Source organism: Pholis gunnellus (genome assembly GCF_910591455.1).
Source record: "Pholis gunnellus genome assembly, chromosome: 13".
NCBI classification, from domain to species: Eukaryota; Metazoa; Chordata; class Actinopteri; order Perciformes; family Pholidae; genus Pholis; species Pholis gunnellus.
Genome location: NC_136540.1, coordinates 24191599 through 24201807, shown reverse-complemented (window position 1 = coordinate 24201807; position 10209 = coordinate 24191599). Strand labels below are relative to the sequence as shown.

At 38.0% G+C, this 10209-nt stretch overlaps 1 pseudogene across 1 annotated transcript in view; it reads right to left on the bottom strand.

Annotated features, from left to right (window-relative positions):
• Positions 1-5021: 5021 nt before the first annotated feature.
• Positions 5022-10209, bottom strand: part of LOC306705259 — a 5383-nt pseudogene continuing 195 nt past the window's right edge. Inside the window, exons 2-5 of the transcript in view lie at positions 9550-9755; positions 8170-8396; positions 7913-8137; positions 5022-5099 (exon numbers count right to left, since the gene is read on the bottom strand). The product of the transcript in view is annotated as an uncharacterized misc_RNA (transcript). The remainder of the gene's footprint in view (positions 5100-7912; positions 8138-8169; positions 8397-9549; positions 9756-10209) is intronic.

Below are 10209 nucleotides of genomic sequence, written 5' to 3'. Positions count from 1 at the left end.
AAGAGAAGACAATGTAGTGAAAAAAAAAAACCTATTGAAAAAAAAAGTTAGAAAAAACATCTGAGCTAAAAAAGAAAAGTTTATTATAAAAAAATTTTTATTACATATAAAGGAGATCTTGTTTGACAAAGATGGGAACAAAAGTGCCATTTCGATAATAGGCCTGATTGATGAAGGCCTGAGTGATTAACTTCTTTTTAATTTCTACACTTTAATACAGACAACTTTGACGCAAGTCCTGCAGTCCGGCCGACCGCCGGAGCCCCCGCGTCTGAAGCAAGTCCTACAGTCCGGCCGACCGCCGGAGCCCCCGCGTCTGAAGCAAGTCCTGCAGTCCGGCTGACCGCCCGAGATCCTGCCTCTAGAGCCCAGTCCCCCGTCTGATTTCAGACCTCTAGAGCCCTGTAGAGCTAGAGCTTTGTGAAGAGGGTCTCCCTCATTAAGGTAATCTTTTGTGCCCCATAATTTTAGATTTTTTCGATGAGTCCAATGAGGGTGACTGACTCTGTTATCCCAAGGACAATTTCCTACCGGTCACTCCCCTGCACCTCCCTTCCTATTTAAATACACTTGTCACTTTCACATTACACTTACATTGCACTTGTTTAAAGTACTGTTATCTGTTTGTCTGTGCACTTTATTTTATATTCTATTTTAAATTTAAATATGTTTTTATTTCTTGCACTGTGTTGATTGTTTAATGTTATTGTTTAATGTTATTGTCTAATGTTATGCACTGTCGAGGGGAGACCTTTTCAGGAGAGAGACAGGCCGCTGGTCTTCTGTTGCTGCTAACTTTCTGCAGCAAAGTCCCACCATGCTTCCGGGAAGCTTCTCTTTAAACAAGGGTTCTTATCCATGAGCCAGCAAGCATCCAGCCTGCTGAAGTGTCTTTGTGCAACACAATAATCCTTTACCATCTTCATTGAGGCTGCTCTGCTGAACCTGACCTTTGACCTCTTTATTGGGGCATAAGAGAATCGTTTCCATGAAGCTCCATGAAATATGCTTTATTTATTTATTTCCATTTTCAGTGTCTTACACATCGTATAGTGACAATGTTAGCATATACGATCTATAGCTGTCCTAATACAAGCTGCAGTTACTGCCGACATGCATTTAAAGGTGTAAAAACAAAAACTTGACACATTAGCATTCATTTACTGTATGGTACATCTTCATGTTATCATTTCATAAAGATGTTGAAATTATGTTCAGTCAGCTGGTTTTGCTCTGACTGACCAACCAAATCCCCTAAGAAAGTGGGGTCGCAGTACCTGAAAAACAAAAAAAAACACACAACCTGTAAATATCCTGCACTGTGTTTTGTACTGAAGGATATTTTGTACGATATACACTGATATACTTTTTACCGTTATCATAGGGCAAAATTCTGATTTCTAAATTTGCTTTCTACAAACCCAATTTAACCTATTTAATTGAATTTGTTAATTTGTTTTTCCTCTTACTTGATTCTAATTATACTGAGTATTTCTCTCCTTTTTTTCTTCTTCTTCATTTAGGCTAATTATTTGTTGAAGTATTTTGTTTCTCTGAATAAATGCAAAAAAATGATGATTGTGTTGTTATGATTGTTATAGAATGGGGTGGAGGAAGAATATAGTACTATAAATGTGCTGCTTCGTCAGCACACAGCTCTGAAATCATTACAGTGTATACCAGTCATGCAGTCTTTGGCTGGATTACGCATGCCCAATACAGCATGCACTGCAGCAGCACCAGGCCTACATCGTTAGGGCCAAACTCCCCCTCTTTAACCGCCCTGGTGATGCCCAAGACGGCATGCACTATAGCAGCACTGGGCCTCCATCATTAGGGCAAACCCAGCCACTTTAACCGGCCTGAAGGTGCCCATGTGGGCATAAACTGGAGCAGCCGGGCCCCTCCATGATACGGGCCAAACTCACCCTCTATTTATTACTTGCACAATTTCCGGAATGTGGAAATCAAATGGTTTTTCATAGCACTGTCATTTTCAATATTCTGAACAGTAGATAAAGGCCTATTCCAGTTCAATGTAACACAATGAATATCAATTATTTTAATGTACATTGGAATTTATAAATGTTAACCCACTCTTAATTTTTTATTGTGCAATAGTCATTGTTTTTTCAGCATCATCCAAATTCCAAATTGGCTCATTGGTAATCATTCAATTCAATTCAGTTTATTTTGTATAGCCCAAAATCACAAATACAAATTTGTCTCGGAGGGCTTTACAATCTGTACACATACGACATCCCTGTCCCGGGACCTCACATCGGATCAGTAAAAACTCCCTCAAATAAAGTAAATAGTAAAAACCCTTTCACAGGGAAAAAAGTGAAGAAACCTCCAGGAGAGCAACAGAGGAGGATCCCTCTCCCCAGATGGACAGAAGATGTCATGTGTACAGAATGAACAACGTAACAGTTACAGCACATTCAATGAATATGACAGAAATTATTCATATAATGAGTAGTAGGCATGGAAAACGACCCAGATAACCACGATCCATGTCAGCAGAAGGAGCTAGAGAGGAGGGGCATCACTAGGTCCGCGATATTTTACCCAGCAACAAGTAGACCAATAGGAATTGAATTTGCTGCTGCGCTGTTTTTTCCCTCCATCCACTGGCACCACAGAGAGAACAGCGGTTTTTACTTCAACTACCTCGACTTTTTCGCTATTTAAATTTCTTTTGGTACTTTCGCAAGTGGAGAATAAGGTAAGAAATAACGTTAGGTCTAACTACAGTTATATAAGACTAGAAATGTTTATCGAAGGTGGTTTCATAAAGCTCATTAGCTAAATACTGCTTAATTGACCATGTGCACCAAGTGTTGTCTTAGATTATGGTTTATCAAGGATTTTTTTCACGTAATAATTATGCATTTCTAGTTGTGCCGAGTTGTTTGCTGTATTTCAAGTTTATACAGATGTCTACAACTGCATGTGCTCTATTGATTTTCCACTGGCTACAGTTAGCCCGTTAGCTAAGTACCGCTTAAGTGACAATGTGCACCAAGTGTTAGTAGTTTAAAGTAACGTTAACGTCTTAGATTATGGTTTATCAAGGATTTTCTTCACGTAATAATTAGGCATTTCTAGTTGTGCCGAGTTGTTTGCTGTATTTCAAGTTCATACAGATGACTACAACAGCATGTGCTCTATTTGTAACGTTAACGTCTTAGATTATGGTTTATCAAGGATTTTTGGGGGGGATTACAGTCCATCAGGTGAGACGGTGTTCACTCAAGAGCCTTTAATCAAACTCATTTATTTCTTCTCTTTTCTTACAGATATCTGATGTTTGAAATAGTTTTGTGAAGAGGGTCTCCCTCATTAAGGTAATCTTTTGTGCCCCATAATTTTAGATTTTTTCGATGAGTCCAATGAGGGTGACTGACTCTGTTATCCCAAGGACAATTTCCTACCGGTCACTCCCCTGCACCTCCCTTCCTATTTAAATACACTTGTCACTTTCACATTACACTTACATTGCACTTGTTTAAAGTACTGTTATCTGTTTGTCTGTGCACTTTATTTTATATTCTATTGTAAATTTAAATATGTTTTTATTTCTTGCACTGTGTTGATTGTTTAATGTTATTGTTTAATGTTATTGTCTAATGTTATGCACTGTCGAGGGGAGACCTTTTCAGGAGAGAGACAGGCCGCTGGTCTTCTGTTGCTGCTAACTTTCTGCAGCAAAGTCCCACCATGCTTCCGGGAAGCTTCTCTTTAAACAAGGGTTCTTATTAGGGCTGCAACTAACGATTATTTTAAGAATCGATTAATCTGTCGATTATTTGTTCGATTAATCGATGAATCGGATAAAAAAAAAAAAAAGCATTAATTTCCAACCCTTTATTCAAAAACAGAACTCACAGTGCAAAGAATCTTCAGAAAGTGCACAAAGGTTGCTCTAACATCCCTGAGCTGTTAAAGTAATAATTCCCCAAAAAATGGACTAATATCAGGAGTGGGGTTCAGCGGGTTACCCACGCCTCTCGGTGAAGGGTAGACACGCTGAGCCACTCAGTGTGGCGCGCGTGCAGCCCCGAATATCTAAGGGCATCACAGACCTGTTATTACTCAATCTCGTGCGGCTGAACGCCAGTTGTCCCTCTAAGAAGCTGGACGCCGACCGCACGGGGCCACGTAACTAGTTAGCATGCCGGAGTCTCGTTCGTTATCGGAATTAACCAGACAAATCGCTCCACCAACTAAGAACGGCCATGCACCACCACCCACAGAATCCAGAAAGAGCATCAATCTGTCAATCCTTTCCGTGTCCGGGCCGGGTGAGGTTTCCCGTGTTTGTTTGTATTGGCGAGAGAAACACACCTGAGCATCTCTTCTGAAAAATAGCTTTTGACAGTGTTGATGTGCGTCTGTATAGCCGAGCCAGGCTCTGCTTCGATCTCTTGCAGTTTTTTAAGCCCCCCGCTGGTCACAAACATACATCGAGCATTTCTGTCATTAGACAGCACCTTTGATGGAAGGGAAGACAGAGTGTATATATATATATATTTTTTTCTTTTTTTACATTTTCAAAATGCAGATTGCTGATTCATGTTGTGATACTAATTGTAGATATACACTCACTTTGCTCAGCTGACAGACAACATGTTCAAGGATATTGCTTGGAGCATCGTAGGGTTAGGATTAGGGTTTACGAGTTTAAACATTGAGTGGCTTACATTTAAATATACATGGAGCATTAATCAAACATTTTCTCATGTATATCAACAGCATATGTAAAACCGAAATCTAGTATTAGCTTAAAATTACAGCTGAGTCATTTTGCTATACCCGTTAAGCTAACATTAGCATCTAGTTGAAACAGTAATACAATAAAACAGAATAAACACACAATACCTTGTTCCCGTTCCAGCTAGGTGCTTAAACGTTAATTATGAAAATATATTGCAGAGTAATATATTTCATGTCACCTTTCCTTTCAGTCTGTACCGTAAATTTCTTTCTTAGCTTGAAGCTAAGTCAAGCTACCAGGGTTAGGGTTTTACCTGCCAGGGCTCCAGCCCTGGCAGGTAAGTACACTTCTGCAGAATGCTCTTTAGAGCCTTCTTACTCTGAGAAGAACAAGATGAATGATAAAGTCATATAAACCATTTCCCATCCTCTCTTTTTTTTTAACCAAGTGATCTTTGACACCAGCTGACCTGTGACTCAAAATATGCCCTCGTCCTCTTTTAGTGCTTGGTAAAACTGCTCTTAAGGCTCTTTTCCATTACAGAAACCAGTGACTTGTGCCTCAATATAAGTGTCAACTGATGACATTTTACAAGGTGCATGCATAAATCCTTAAGTTATATTATCATAATATAGTATGTCGAAAAAAGTCATCAAAAAAATCACACAATAGCATGTTGAAAAAAGTCCCATATGGTCTAGCGGTAAGGATTCCTGGTTTTCACCCATACCGCCCAGTTTTGACTCGCGGTATGGGAATTTGATTTTAAGAAGATAACATAGAAAACAAATCAAAAAGTTATAATATAGTATGTGGTAAACATTTATAGTTTAGTATGTCTGAAAAAGGGAAACAAAATGTCATTATATAGCATGTCGATAAAAGTTATAAAAAAGACATAGTATAGTATGTTGAAAAACGTCATAAAAAAAATCACACAATAGCATGTTGAAAAAATTCATTAAAAAGTACTAGTATAGCATGTCAAAAGACATCAATGTAGTGCATGTGGAACAAATCCATAGTCTATGTTGAGGCCACCATGAATCATGTTCATGGTGGCCTCAGGTTCGAATCTCACTTATGTAACCATTTCCTGATAAACGACCAATCGGTTATCTCTTTCAATCTTACTCTAACTCTATCAAAATATTGCACACACAAAAAAAAATGTATATCCTTCAAAAATTCATAGTATATTATGTATGTTAGAAAATCAGGGTTCCCACGGTACCTGGAAACCATGGAAAACATGGAATTTATTTTTTCATTTTCCAGGTTTGGAAAAGTCATGGAAACTGAGCAAAAGTGAACACTTACATGGAAATTGAAACAGTTGTCCTGGAAAATTTTATTGGATGATGTGTAAAATAGTAATAAAATGAAACTATTGAGCACAGAATTAAGATGAGTTTATAAAAACCCTTTACATGTGAACAGCTTTTACTGTAGATATAAATGGATGATCCCATGTTGTAGAGCATGCTCTTGGCATCCTATCTGGTATATTGGATGTTGGAATTTGATGCAGGCAACCTGATGATATGGACTTTAAAAGTATAGTTTCGGATTGGTGGACTTCGGGAATAATAACCGAGAAACGTTACTCGCGATCTCAATAGAAGGGTCAAATACATGCATTTCCCAGCCAACACGGGAGCCTTGACATCTACAGTGAAACTTCTTATGCAAGTTTATCCTCAAATGTAAGTAGCTGTGTTTTAACTGTGTGGTAAACCTGGGTCTACCACACTAGGTGTCCTAGGGGGTTGTGTGTGTGAGGGGAGGGGGGCGCGGATGGGGGCGGAAAGCTTCAGGGGCCTATAGATCATCACTTAATATGGTACCTGGAAAATCAGGAGGTAGCATGGAATTTTTTTTCAAGGCAAGCGTGGGAACCCTGAAAATGTCATGGTATAGTAAGTCTATTTTATATCACTCTTTCTACCTCATAAAAAGGTCATAGTATAACATATAAAAAATGTCAAAAAAAGATAATGTTGAAAAAATCATAAAAGAAGTCATAGTATAGAATGTTGAAAAACGTCATATGTCAGATAAAGCCTTTGAAGAGTGTTTGAATATGTCCCTTATGGTCTAGCGGTAAAGATTCCTAGTATTCACCCAGGTGACCTGGGCTCGACTTTTGGTATGGGAATCACATTTTAAGAAGATAATATAGAAAACAATTCAAGAATTTATAATACGTCGTAAACATTCATAGTTTACTATTACTGAAAAAGTCATAAAAATGTCATAGTATAGGATGTTGAAGAAAGTCATATCAAAATCATACTATTCCTGGTTTTCACCCATGCTGCCCGGTTTCGACTATGGGAATTTGATTTTAAGAAGATGATATAGAAAACAAATCAAAGTTATAGTATAGTATGTGGTAAACATTAATAGTTTAGTATGTCTGAAAAAGTGATTTCACTATATAGTATGTTGAAAAAAGTTATAAAAAATTCACACATGTTGAAAAACGTCATAGTATAGCATGTCAAAAAAATTCATAAAAGGGTCAAAGTATAGCATGATCAAAAAGTCAAAACAATGTCTTTGTATGTCAAGTATTGTATGTCAAAAAAGTCATAGTATAGCATGTCGAAAAGTATCACAGTATAGTATGTCAAAAAAAGTAAAAAATTAGTAAGTCATAACAAAGTCATGGTATAGTATATCATAACAATTTGATATAAATACCATAAGGTTAGCCTGTTTTAAAATGCATTGTGTGTATTTCATCAGAGTATTTGTATTGGCAGGCTAATAAAAAGTATAAGGCTAATACTATTTATATATCTGCAATACTATCAAGTTATTTCGATTCCAATGTTGAAATAAACCACAACCATATAAAACTATATTCTAGCTCATTTTCTAACACCACTGAGGATGGGAGACTTCAATAACGTTATAAATCAAAAACCATTTCACCAATAAGCACATTTGTTGTATCCCCTGGAGACAGTTTCTGTTGTAGTGTGAGCTACTTGCATATACAGTATATTACATATATATATATACATATTTGGTTGTGTTTTTGTGGTGACATTTCTTTTTTTTATTTGCTTTTTTTTTTTTTTTTGCATGGCTTTTCTTAATTTTTTGTTTGTTGAGCTCTCAGGGCTACTGTAGTTATTGTCCCAAAACTTTTTTGAGAGGCAAAACATGAGCTGCAGCTCTTACTTTGGCCTGCAGGTCCTCTGAGCTGCTGGCGGCCATGTAGAGTTCCAGCAGTTTGGTCAAGAGTTTAGCGGTTGCCACCGCATTAGCGTGCTCAGAGGTGTGATGACCTATCTGGCCGATGGACCAGGCTGTGGCCGCCTTGATCTGAGGCTTGTGCTCCTCGGACAGACACAGGGCCAGCTGGGACACCCCCTATCGGACAGGAAGACACACAGCATGATAGGGCTGGTTCAGTCAATATGACCTACACAGATTACTTTGTGTCCAGACATGCACCGTTGGTGCCCACAAGTGTGAGAGAGTGCCGTACCTCCGGTGTGTGCTTCACCACCTCCTTCATCAGAGTGGTGACGTTCTTCTTCACATACACATCTGGGTCTTTGAGGCAGGCCATCGCTGCAGGGAAGATTTCAGCCTCTACCACGATCTCTGCCAGGCTGACCAAGTGCTTACTGATCTGACTGAGGGCTGATAACACCTGCCTCTGAGTGGAGACCAAAATCATGTCTGAATTATTTCCGGAGCTCGTGCATTTTATTTTGTAAATTCAATCACAAGCTTCATGTCCAGCATCTAGGCTGAAACCTCACTGTTATTCATTAAATACCTGGTTCTTTTGAGCTACACTTGGAGGTTACATTTATTACATTTAATTAAATTGACTGTGTAGTTGTTTTTTAAATTGAAAAAAAATCTACCTGCAGTTAATGCTAATATTCTTTAAATAAAAAAAAATGAAGATGCCACTTTGTTCTCAAATGTCATCACTTTTTCAGGTTTCCAAGGCTGATAGAAACCTGACTACTGTCTGGCTGTTTTGCATACAAGATCTGTATTGCACACACAATTTAGTTTTTCTATTCCACCATGTAATGTTTTGTCAGAAATGTTGAGTTACTAAGATGGTAATTTGTCCTCATAGTAAAATGTGAGTGTGTGATGGAGAATGTTTCCTGACATGAACAAGAATATTTAAATCTCTGCATTTTCAATAGAAATGTTTTGAAGATTTCTTTCTAAATCCCAATTCATTCACAATTGGATCACAATGCATTACATTAAATTATCATAGAGCAAGACGTTTATTAAAAAGGTGAATGAAAGGGCAACAAGACAAATAGATGGAGAATGGAGAATAACACTGAGCCCAATAGAAATAATAAAATAAAAAATAATATATATAGTTAGACGTACGTCTATAGCTTGAGTACATTTTTTGAACAGAACATTTTTCCCAAATATGCATTTAAGGGTTCTGCTATAATCGTTCATTCCTATTATGTGTAAGTGATCTAATTTGACATGATAATATCAAATATATCCAAAGTAAAAGCACCAAAGACAAGCGTTTCTATTCTTACTATTAAAAAACAGCCCTCAAAAACAATATAAGGCACCTATAGGTTACATGATTATTTAGCATGCATGTCTCAAGTATTGGTAATGTTTACCTTATTTGGCAAGCATTGTTTTAAGTAAGGATAAGCAAAGTTAGGAAAAATGATCAGTTAGTGTAATCTCATAGAATGATCCACAGGGATGTTATTTAATGATTTATTTATTTTCCGTCTATGCCCTTATACATCATCAGCTGAGTTAAGCTCTTTAAGTGTGACAGTCTTTTTGAGCTCTCCTACCTTCAGTTTGACGTCTGGGTTGAGGATCATCAGTGCCAGATGTGCAATGGCTCCATTCTCCACCACAGTCTCGGCAAGTTCAGGTGTGTGCTTGGCGATGTCACTGAGGGTGGAAGCTGCGAAGCGTTTGAGGTCCAACAAAGGCTCCAGAAGACACAAAACCAGCACGGGGACCGCATCCGCATCCACGACCGACTGAGACAACACTGCACAGCAATAGAGAGAGGTGGGACACATGGAAACAAACACAAGTAGTATATAGGGCCCTCTTCCAGCGTGCACGTGCGCGTGTCTCTAAAGTTTCTTCCTCTTTTCTCCCCGTTAAAGGATTTTTGGGGAGTTTTTTCTGTTCCGATGTGAGGGTCAAGGGTCAGAGGATGTCGTATTTGTACATATTGTAAAGCCCTCTGAGGCAAATTTGTAATTTCAGTTGACAATACTCTCAGTTCCATTGTTACTGTATTACTGTTTAGAACAGAATTGTTGTTGATTTATATTTACAAAGAATTTATTTATTTCATTATCCCTATAAGCATTAGCCAAATGTTTATTATAGTAGTCAAATTATTTACTATTTGTTTATCTTTGTTCAGCTTTATTGTGCCTGTCCATTGAGTGCGGTTACTTGGCCATTAAAGCTGATGCTGATTTTGACAACGC